Below are 12,270 nucleotides of genomic sequence, written 5' to 3'. Positions count from 1 at the left end.
ATCGGTTTATTGAGTTTTTCCACATTTCACTGTTAATTTCACTACATTTTTGATAATTGTATTTGCAGTTACCTTAAATCGGGGTCAATTGTTTTAGATAATTTTCTTAGATATATTTACAGTTGTATTAGATGTAAACTTCAACCTACCTGAGCTTTATTGAAAATTTTACATTTTCCGGTATATTTCACCATTTTTCGAATAATTCATTTAGATGATACCTTAAATCGATAATATTTTAAAGATAATTGTATAGAATGTGACACCAAACCTGACACCAGTTGATTGATAGTTTTTAATGTAAATTTGACTACTTTTTCGATAATTGTAGTTGATGTTACCTTAAATAAGTCATTTGTTCCAGATGATTTTCTTAGATGTACTGACATTTGTATAAGATGTAGATTTAGACCAACCAGAGCTTTAATGTAAATTTTATATTGATCAGTGATTCAACCACTTTTTGGATAATTGTATTAGATGAAACCTTAAATCGACCATATTTAAAAGATATTTGTATAGAATCTTACGCCTAAACTGCCATCAGTTAATTGATATTTTTTTCTACATTTCACTGTAATTATTACCATTTTTTGATAATTGTTTTTGATGTTACTTTATATCGGTCATTTGTTTCAGCTAATTTTCTTAGATGTACTAACATTTGTATTAGATGTAAACTTAGACCAACCAAAGCTTTAATGTAAATTTTATATTTATCAACCACTTTTTGGATAATTGTATTAGATAAAACCTTAAATCGACCATATTTAAAAGATAATTGTATATAATGTAAAACCAATTCTGCCATCGGTTAATTGATTATTTTCGACACTTTCCTGCAAACTTGACCACTTTTTTGATAATTGTATTTGATGTTATCTTAAATCGGTCATTTGTTCCAGATAATTTTCTTAGGTGTATTTACAGTTGCATTAGATGTAAACTTCAACCTAACAGAGCTTCATTGAAAATTTCACAACATTTTCCAGTAAATTCTCCCATTTTTTGGATAATTCATTCGATGTTACCTTAAATCGACAATATTTTAAAGATAATTGTAGAGAATGTAACAACAGACGTTTTATCGGTTTATTGATAGTTTTTCCACATTTCACTGTTAATTTCACTACATTTTTGATAATTGTATTTGCAGTTACCTTAAATCGGGGTCAATTGTTTTAGATAATTTTCTTAGATATATTTACAGTTGTATTAGATGTAAACTTCAACCTACCTGAGCTTTATTGAAAATTTTACATTTTCCGGTAAATTTCACCATTTTTCGAATAATTCATTTAGATGATACCTTAAATCGATAATATTTTAAAGATAATTGTATAGAATGTGACACCAAACCTGACATCAGTTGATTGATAATTTTTAATGTAAATTTGACTACTTTTTCGATAATTGTAGTTGATGTTACCTTAAATAAGCCATTTGTTCCAGATGATTTTCTTAAGATGTACTGACATTTGTATAAGATGTAGATTTAGACCAACCAGAGCTTTAATGTAAATTTTGTATTGATCAGTGATTCAACCACTTTTTGGATAATTGTATTAGATGAAACCTTAAATCTACCATATTTAAAAGATATTTGTATAGAATCTTACGCCTAACCTGCCATAAGTTAATTGATTTTTTTTTCTACATTTCACTGTAATTATCACCATTTTTTGATAATTGTATTTGATGTTACTTTATATCGGTCATTTGTTCCAGATAATTTTCTTCGATGTATTTACAGTTGTATTAGATGTAAACTTCAACCTTCCAAAGCTTTATTGAAAATTTTACAACATTTTCCAGTAAATTTCACCATTTTCGGTTAATTCATTTAGATGTTACCTTAAATTGACCATATTTTATAGATAATTGTATATAATGTAAAACCAAACCTGCCATCGGTTAATTGATAATTATTCGACATTTTACTGTAAATTTGACCACTTTATTGATAATTGTATTTGATGTTACCTAAATTCGGTCATTTGTTCCAGATGATTTTTCTTAGATGTATTTACAGTTGTATGAGATGTAAACTGATCAGTGATTCAACCACAATTTGGATAATTGTATTAGATGAAACCTTAAATCGACCATATTTAAAAGATATTTGTATAGAATCTTACGCCTAACTTGCCATCAGTTAATTGATATTTTTTTTCTACATTTCAATATAATTTTTTCAACTTTTTGATAATTGTTTTTATGTTACTTTATATCGCTTATTTGTTCCAGATAATTTTCTTCGATATATTTACAGTTGTATTAGATGTAAACTTCAACCTACCAAAGCTTTATTGAAAATTTTACATTTTCCAGTAAATTTCACCATTTTCGGTTAATTCATTTAGATGTTACCTTAAATTGACCATATTTTATAGATAATTGTATATAATGTAAAACCAAACCTGCCATCGGTTAATTGATAATTTTCGACATTTTACTGTAAACTTGACCACTTTTTTGACAATTGTATTTGATGTTACCTTAAATTGGTCATTTGTTCCAGACAATTTTCTTAGATGTATTTACAGTTGTATTAGTTGTTAAGTTTGACCAACGAGACCTTACTGAAAATTCTACAGCATTTTTCAGTAAATTTTGACCACTTTTTGGATAACATGTTTTAGCTGTAACCTTCAATCGGCCATATTTTATAGATAATTACACAAAACCTGCTATCGGTTTATTGATATTTTTTTACATTTTACTGTTAACTTGACCACTTTTTCGATAATTGTATTTGATGTTGCCTTAAATTGGTCATTTGTTCCAGATAATTTTCTTAGGTGTATTTACAGTTGTATTAGATGTAAACTTCAACCTAACAGAGCTTCATTAAAAATTTCACCTTTTCCAGTAAATTTTCCCATTTTTTGGATAATTCATTCGATGTTACCTTAAATCGACAATATTTTGAAGATAATTGTAGAGAATGTAACAACAGACCTTATATCGGTTTATTGATAGTTTTTCCACATTTCACTGTAAATTTGACTACGTTTTCGATAATTGTATTTGATGTTACCTTAAATCGGTCATTTGTTCCAGATAATTTTCTTAGGTGTATTTACAGTTGTATTAGATGTAAACTTCAACTTAACAGAGCTTCATTGAAAATTTTACAACATTTTCCAGTAAATTTTCCCATTTTTTGGATAATTCATTTAGATGTTACCTTAAATCGACAATTTTTAAAGATAATTGTATACAATGTAACACCAGACCGGTTATCGGTTTATTGATAGTTTTTCCAAATTTCACGGTTAATTTGACTACTTCTTTTATAATTGTATTTGAAGTGACCTTAAATCGGGGTCAATTGTTTTAGATAATTTTGTAAGATATATTGACAGTTGTATAAGATTTAAACTTCAACCTACCTGAGCTTTATTGAAAATTTTACATTTTCCGGTAAATTTCACAATTTTTCGAATAATTCATTTAGATGATACCTTAAATCGATAAAATTTTAAGGATAATTTTTGATTAGATGTCATGTTTGACCAACGAGACCTTAATGAAAATTTAACAGCATTTTTTTAGTAAAATTGACCACTTTTTGGATAATATGTTTTAGATGTAACCTTCAATTGGCCATATTTTATAGATAATTGTATATAACTTGGCAAAGAAGGGAATAAGTATGATGCTCTGTTATTTTTCTCCTGGATAAAATGCAGCTCAAAACTTTTTATTGGATTTTCAAAAGTCAATAATAGCAGTCCATGTTTCAAATTGAAATCAACAAATGCATTTGTTTTTTTTATAATTCACGTCATTGTGGATTATTTATAAAAGTTAAAAACTTGCAGACTGTTTGATTATATTGGTTGTTTCAGTGCCAATTATTTACTAATTACTATGGACTGTGCTGCCTTAGTAATGCATAGGGCATTGCAGATATTCGTTGTTAGCACAGTTGAAGAAATGGACACCATATCTGATCAAATTTGGATGTCAATGTTAACTTACTTAGCCCAAGGACTAACAGTAGTAGCATTATAACCAACGAGAGTAAAAGGGATTTATTCCCTCAAAGTCTTACACTGGATGCTGAAAGTTATAGGATATGAAATGCATAAACTGAATGCAGCCTCAATCAAACCATCAACACCAACAGAGACGGGAAATAGCCAAACCATGACTGTTAAGGATAGAGACTGCAAGATGCGTACCACCATTGATTTTCTATATGACTTTCCTATCGATATAACTTACACCAATGTTACTGATATTCTACATGCATCTACAACCCTTAGATGGTGTAAACTTCCCCCAAAAAACGTGTATGGTGTAATGGTGTATGGCATATGGTGTAAGGGGAATGGTGTAATGGTGTATGAGGAATGGTGTGATTGTGTTACGTGTGAGCGGGAATGGTGTGAATGAACGTTTCATTGGTTGAAAACGAAGTTCTTTTTATTTTAATTTTTCGGATTGTAAACATAAACAATAATAATAATCTTAATATTTGAAATTTAATTGCGTTAAGGGTAATTTTTGATCGTGTAGATAGAATGGAGAATGGATATTTTGTAATGTGTATGTTGCAAAGGTGTAACGTGTATGGTGTAATGGTAAAAGGTGTATAGTGTAATGGTGTACGGTGTAATGGTGTATGGTGTTAGTGGGAAGTTTACACCATCCAAGGACTACATACTTCTTGTTTGACGATTAACGAGCACCCTGCCAGTCATTTTTGAAAAAGTCAGTTTGTGATGCCAATGTTTTTAATATACTGACAATTTCGGATCAGTTCAATATAAATAGTGTTAAGGACAAAAGTTTCAACTACATAGATGCCAAATGTATATACATTGGTGCCAACTTTGTAGAGGATTTTTATGCTCTTCCTATAGAACTTATGTTCCAGGTTGTAAGCAGAGACTCGTTGGTTGTAAGCGAGGAATTTCTATTAAATATAACATCTGTTTTTGTAGTAATAATGAGGCATCTGATATTTGGGACTATTTTACACCCCATACCAGATTCTACTTTATGAGCGTTTCTTTTTTACCCGTAAATGTGTGTTCAACTACATTCTTCATACATTAAATGTAACAAAAAAAGTTCCAGTACATTAGTAGTACTGAGGACATTTTTTTCACTGAAGATAATAAATAAAAAAAGATTTTTTTATGAAATACACATGTGATGTGTTGATTGATGGTCGCTGGAAAAGCACAAAAGATGGTCAGAAATTTCCTTAGTCTTATTGATAATAACTGGGGAACCGCTATTTTTACAACAAGGCAAGCATTTCGGTGTCTTGGCCAATGCAGTGACCTTTATCTAGATGGTACATGCAAGTCTATCCCACGTCCATACAAACAGATTTTACCTATACATGATTTTTACCAAGATAGAGTTATACCTTTTGTTTTTGCACTATGACTCGCCAAGTGGGACATTATAGACAATATTTTCCCATGTGAAAAGAAAGTATGCAAGAATCACAAATAATCAGTTTGCACCTCTCCGAATTATTTCGGATTTCGAAGTAGCTATGACGTCAGCTGCTGAAACAGAATTCCATGTGGCTGTTTATTTCATTGATGCCAAGCCATATGGGGAAACGTACAGAAATTAGGTCTCACTCGGCAATACGACCGAAATCCAAATCTTTGCAAATGTATAAGAAAGGTGATGGATATCGCCTACTTACCATTTTTCTACTTGTAAGAGTTAATTTTGACCAGCTATGTCCGATAAAAACTTACCAACACGACTGTGAAGTCGATATCTAGCGTTGCAAGATCTCCTGAATTATTTCAGACGGAATTATATGGAATGGGCAATATGATGTTCTTACATGGAATGTTTACGAGCGTGATATGGATACTAGAACAAATATTCACCTCGAATATAAGTATACAAAATATACAGTGGACTTAAAGCTGTTGAATTATAACTGCTGATCGTGTTGCTTCTATTTCCTTGACACAACTTACCAAAGTAATTTATAAAACAAAATGATGGAAGTGATTTCTCTGATTTCCGTGTTAATTTGTTGAAAAATGAATATATACCACATGTGGCAACTTGGGGATTTTAGTTAATTTAAGTTTCAAAATATTTTTTTTCATCAGAGAAAGCACAGCCATTAATAATTTAAAGTTATAGGTCATAAGCCTCAAGTATACATGTTTTAATCTCAAGACAACATGCTCCAAAATACACAAATCATCTCAGTATCATGAAAAGATGTAAAAATTATCAAAACTTTATGTTTAAATATCCAAAAATGAATATAGATTTTAAAGATTATGGCATTAAGCTGAAGAGACTTCAGAAATACGTCACCGATAAAAAATACTGGCAAAATAGTAATAAGGATGAACAACAAAACAAATTAGTGGACTATTTCTGACGTAAGAACTTGGAAAAGCTGTCCAATGAAGAAAAATAAATACTTTAAAAGACTGCAAAAGATGCAACACCACACATATTTTATATTCATCTCTACATTTGTGGTCATCCAGTGATGCAAACAAAAGAGGGACGAAAGATACCTGAGAGACAGTCAAACTCATAAATCGAAAATAAACTGACAACGCCATGGCATAAAATGAAAAAGACAGACATACAAACAATAGTACACATGACACAACATAGAAAACCAAAGAATAAGCAACACGAACCCCAACAAAAACAAGGGGTGATCTCAGGTGCTCCGGAAGGGCAAGCAGATCCTACTCCACATGTGGCCACCGTCGTGTTGCTTATGTGATAACAAATCCGGTAAATAGTCTAATTCGGTAGGTAACATTCATGAAAGGAACGGGATCGTAGTTACGACGTAAGGAAGATATCCGATATCATTTGTGAAACGGTTATTCCATAACGGTAAACCAATTCGCGCTGGCATCCGTATAATACATTTTGTTTTATTATACGTGGAAGATGCACTATATTATATCCCACATTAAATTATCATGTTCCAAGAAACAAAAAAGTATTATTATTTTTTGTTTATTTTATAGGCTTTTGATATAGAAGAGTCCACAGGGGCCGAATATAGTCTAATCATACAAGTGCCAGGGGAAATGTCTATTAGCAAAAAGTTGTAGCATCATTTTGATAGAAATATTTTATTTCAATCAACAAGATCATCAGCTCGGTCCAAAACATCACAGTCAAAGAGAAGTGAATAAACAAAACAGAAAAAATGCAATGAGAGGTCATGGACACATGTGTTTGCAATGTTGAAAGTTGAAAACTAATGTTGGTTGCGTCCAGTGGCAAATATTTCATGCATATTCAGGACTAGAACAAGTTCACAATAAATACAATAGGTAGGTCTTATCATAATACAGGCCATAAGGGATCATGTTGAATGTGGAAACCAAATGTTGAATGTTGAAACTAAAAAATAAATAAATAAAAAAAAACACATTTTTAAAAAACCGTTTACAACGCGTATTGAGAACTATCAAGTTAGCTTGGATGTTTTGTATGTTGCAAAATGTAAGTTTTTAATATAAAGGTAATTTAAGATATTTCTGGAGATGTAGTTTCCGTATTTTGTGTCACTGTCGAGGTATTGGAAATAACAAGGAAAATGAAATTGGCTTAGTTCATTAAGGAGTTTAAGAGCATTTTTTTTGTTAAGTGTGTCTTTAAGTGCACAAGTTATTTGTATCCTTAATTTACGGCTAAGACAGTCCGCATAGCACGATCTTTAATTGCTGTAAATTGTTAATGTTTTTGTAATTTTCAAAACTTCTTTCACTTTAGCGATGGCTCATGTGTTGAAGCATTATTACTCCCAAGTAGGGAAATGTTTAATCCCATCATTTTAAGATAGAAACCGCAGATGCTGAAGCGATTTTAGAATTTTCAAGACTTAAAAAAAAAACATAAACCACTAGAACGTCTGATAAAATTTGGATTGAAAGCTCAATGTGAAAGGCTGACTGGTTATAAATAATAAATAACATTGTGATGCTCCGAAAAGGTTATTATTACAGCAGCCAAGCAACATGTTTCAGCTGAAATTAAAGTAGTTTGCGAACACAACGATGCTAGGTCTACTTATGTGAACATATTTAACGAATTTTTGTATACTCGAAAAATACTGGTACATGACTGAAGAATAAACGTAATCATTAAGTTCATACTTATTAAACTGATTGTGGTGGCTTTAGGTGTTTAGCTCACACATTGTGTGGTCTGGTAAAAATGTCTAGGTAAGTTGTACAGTAAACTTACCAGTGAGTGACTACAGGCCTCTAATAGTTTTTTTTTTAATATCTGCTATCAGAACGATATAAATTTAGCTTTCAGTCCTTTGCTAGTGTGCATCATTTTCGCAAATTGTGGTTCTTATCATGTTAACTTCAAAGTTGGACAAATTCCCTTTATGTAAAATTGTGCTATCCGCTCCCACACCAAGGGCAGATAGTTGTTCACTAAATAGTCAAGGTAATCTCTCCTTCAAAGGAAAGGCAATTCAAAGATTCTTAACTAAGGATCAATTCCATCTATCTTCGCAAGGTGTAAATATGTAAATACACAAATTACAGAGATTATTATGATTATGGTCAATCAAATACAGACTACAGGAATTACGATGAACACTATAATAACAGTTCTAAAAGAGGTTACTACAGAGGCCGGGGACGTGGTAGAAAATGGTGACGATAATGCTCATGATGAAAATTCTGATAAATTACTTTATAAATAAACTTTTGGTTGTAAAGACTATAAGCTCTCAGTACAATTTTGTTCAATATTGTCAGCTTGTTAGTTGTTTTAACATTGGTAAATTTAGAATATTTTTTTCTTTCCCTCTCTTCTTTTTTTTGATAACTAGTTTAGTTTTTATCACACATCTGTATACTCTTATTGTAGTACTAAGAAATAGAGAATTTATTATTCAAACAAGAGGCTCTCAAGAGCCTGAATCGCTCACCTTAATTCTTTTGGTTAAATCTCTCATCAATGATTATTTTGGCTTTTCAATTTATTTAAATGTTTTTTGGATCGTCCTTTTTTCTTCAAAAGCCAAAAAAAAAATAATCATTTTCTCCTATGTTCTATTTTAGCCATAGGAGCTATGTTTCTTGACATACAAGGAAATAAAATATAAAATTTATACTAGATACTCTGAAACTCATTTAGCCTAAGTTTGGCTGAAATTAATACAGCAGTTTCAAAGGAGAAGATTTTTTAAAGTAAGTCAACATGATGAACAAATTGTGAATTTTGGTCAAATTGACTTAATTGAAGATCTTACTTTGCTGAACATTATTGCAGTTTACAGTTTATTTCTATCTATAATTATATTCAAGATAATAAACAAAAACAACAAAATTTCCTTAAAATTATCAATTCAGGGGCAGCAACCCAACAACAGGTTGTCTGATTCATCTGAAAATTTCAGGGCAGATAGATCTTGACCTGATAAACAATATTACCCCATGTCAGATTTGCTCTAAATGCTTTGGTTTTTGAGTTATAAGCCAAAAACTGCATTTGACCCCTATGTTCTATTTTGAGCAATGGCGAACATGTTTGTTGATAGATCATAACTTCGGATGCAATTTACAAACTAGATACCCTAAGGAACATTCAGTTAAAGTTTGGAAGTATTTGGCCCAGGTGTTTCAGAGGAGAAGATTTTTGTAAAAGATTACTAAGATTTACGAAAAATGGTTAAAAATTGACTATAAAGGGCAATAACTCCTAAAGGGGTCAACTGACCATTTCCGTCATGTTGACTTATTTGTAAATCTTACTTTGCTGAACATTATTGCTGTTTACAGTTTATCTCTATCTATAATAATATTCAAGATAATAAACAAAAACAGCGAAATTTCTTTAAAATTACCAATTCAGGGGCAGTAACCCAACAACAGGTTGTCTGATTCATCTGAAAATTTCAGGGCAGATAGATCTTGACCTGATAAACAATATTACCCCATGTCAGATTTGCTCTAAATGCTTTGGTTTTTGAGTTATAAGCCAAAAACTGCATTTGACCCCTATGTTCTATTTTTAGCAATGGCGACCATGTTTGTTGATAGATCACAACTTCGGATACAATTTAAAAACTAGATACCCTAAGGAACATTCAGTTAAAGTTTGGAAGTATTTGGCCCAGTAGTTTCAGAGGAGAAGATTTTTGTAAAAGATTACTAAGATTTACGAAAAATGGTTAAAAATGGACTATAAAGGGCAATAACTCCTAAAGGGGTCAACTGACCACTTCCGTCATGTTGACTTATTTGTAAATCTTACTTTGCTGAACATTATTCCTGTTTACAGTTTATCTCTATCTATAATAATATTCAAGATAATAACCAAAAACAGCAAAATTTCCTTAAAATTACCAATTCAGGGGCAGCAACCCAACAACAGGTTGTCTGATTCATCTGAAAATTTCAGGGCAGATAGATCTTGACCTGATAAACAATATTACCCCATGTCAGATTTGCTCTAAATGCTTTGGTTTTTGAGTTATAAGTCAAAAACTGCATTTGACCCCTATGTTCTATTTTTAGCAATGGCGGCCATGTTTGTTGATAGATCAAAACTTCGGATACAATTTATAAATTACATACCCTAAGGAACATTCAGTTAAAGTTTGAAAGTATTTGGCCCAGTTGTTTCAGAGGAGAAGATTCTTGAAATAGTTTACGACGACAGACGACGGACGCCAAGTGATGGCATAAGCTCACTTGTCCCTTCGGGACAGGTGAGCTAAATAGGGTAATCGTTATAAGTATAGTTACGTGAATATATAAATATAGGAAAACATGATCAAGAAAAAAGACACAAACTCTAAGATATTTTCAAATTTATCATTCTGTGTCTGGCGGACTAAAAAAAAAACTTTAGACCCTTTATTTATACAAGAAATAGTAAAATATGAAGTGATTTTGTTAACTGAAACACATCTTGGTCATAACACTTCTGTTAATATTGACGGATACAGATACTATCCAGTATGTAGACCACAATCCAATGCAAGATTTTATGGTGGTCTAGGTATATTGACAAAGAATGATATTCGAAATGGCATTAAAATTTTACAAAATACAAGCAAAGATTGATTATCAAGGGTTAAAATTTGACAAATTTTGTTTCAACTGAAAAAAAGGATTTATTTCTTTGCTCGGCTTATATTATACCTAGCAACTCATATTATACTAGTCAAACAGAAGATGACATTTTAGAAAGTATTGAAAAAGATATGGCCACAAAATTCAATAATCAAGACCATATTATATTATGTGGGGATTTAAATGCCAGGACAGGGTCGGAACCTGATTTTATACAAGACGATTCAAGTGATGATCATATACCATTGTACAATAATTATAATTGTGATATTATACAACAAATTAGATGTAGCAATGATTGTAAAGTTGATAGTAGAGGTAAACAGCTTTTAGATTTATGTATCTCTTTATAACTACGTATTGTGAATGGTAGATTATAGGGTGATTCCTCTGGTAAATTTACTTGTATCAAACCAACAGGTTCAAGTGTAGTTGACTATGTTGTCATGTCAGAAGACTTGTTTAACACCACATTGTACTTTCAAGTTTCTGATTTTATTTCTACTCTGTCAGACTGTCATTGTAAACTTTCATTTGGAATATTAGCAAGTCATTCTGTTGAGAGACCAGATCTGAATCAGAATGAAACAATATTCCCAGGTAAATACATTTGGTCAACCAAGGCGGGTCAAAAATTATGTGATGCACTAACACAGGCAGATGCAAAATACAATGTTAAAAATTTCCTCGACAAAAGTTTTGAGAATACATCTGAGGGCATTGAGAATGCTGTGAATACATGTCATCAAATAATAGTTAATGCTGCTAATAAATCAACAGTCTTTAAAAAGTCTGTTAAGCGAAAAAAGCTTAAAAATAAAAACCTCTTTTTGATACTGACTTAAAAAAAAAACAGGGAGATACTCATTTCTAAAAAGAAGCTCCTATCTAAATTTCCCCTTGGTCCAATTGTAAGAGGGTCGTACTTCAAATGCTATAGAGAATACAATAAATCTAGCAAACGAAAAAAGAGAGAATTTAAACAAAAAATATTGGACAGTCTTGATGGGTTAAGGGAAGATAATCCAAAAATATACTGGAATTTTATCAAGTTGATAAAAAGGGTGGTCCAGAAAAAACAGTAAATACAAATGTTTGGTATACCTACTTTAAATCACTTAATAAAATACCAGATAAATATAAATCTAGAATTAATCAATTTGCAAGTTACTCAAACATGGATTTTAGG

This window comes from Mytilus galloprovincialis, chromosome 11, assembly GCF_965363235.1.
Source record: "Mytilus galloprovincialis chromosome 11, xbMytGall1.hap1.1, whole genome shotgun sequence".
NCBI classification, from domain to species: Eukaryota; Metazoa; Mollusca; class Bivalvia; order Mytilida; family Mytilidae; genus Mytilus; species Mytilus galloprovincialis.
The sequence above is the reverse complement of the archived record's forward strand: the minus strand, read 5'-3'. Positions refer to the sequence as shown.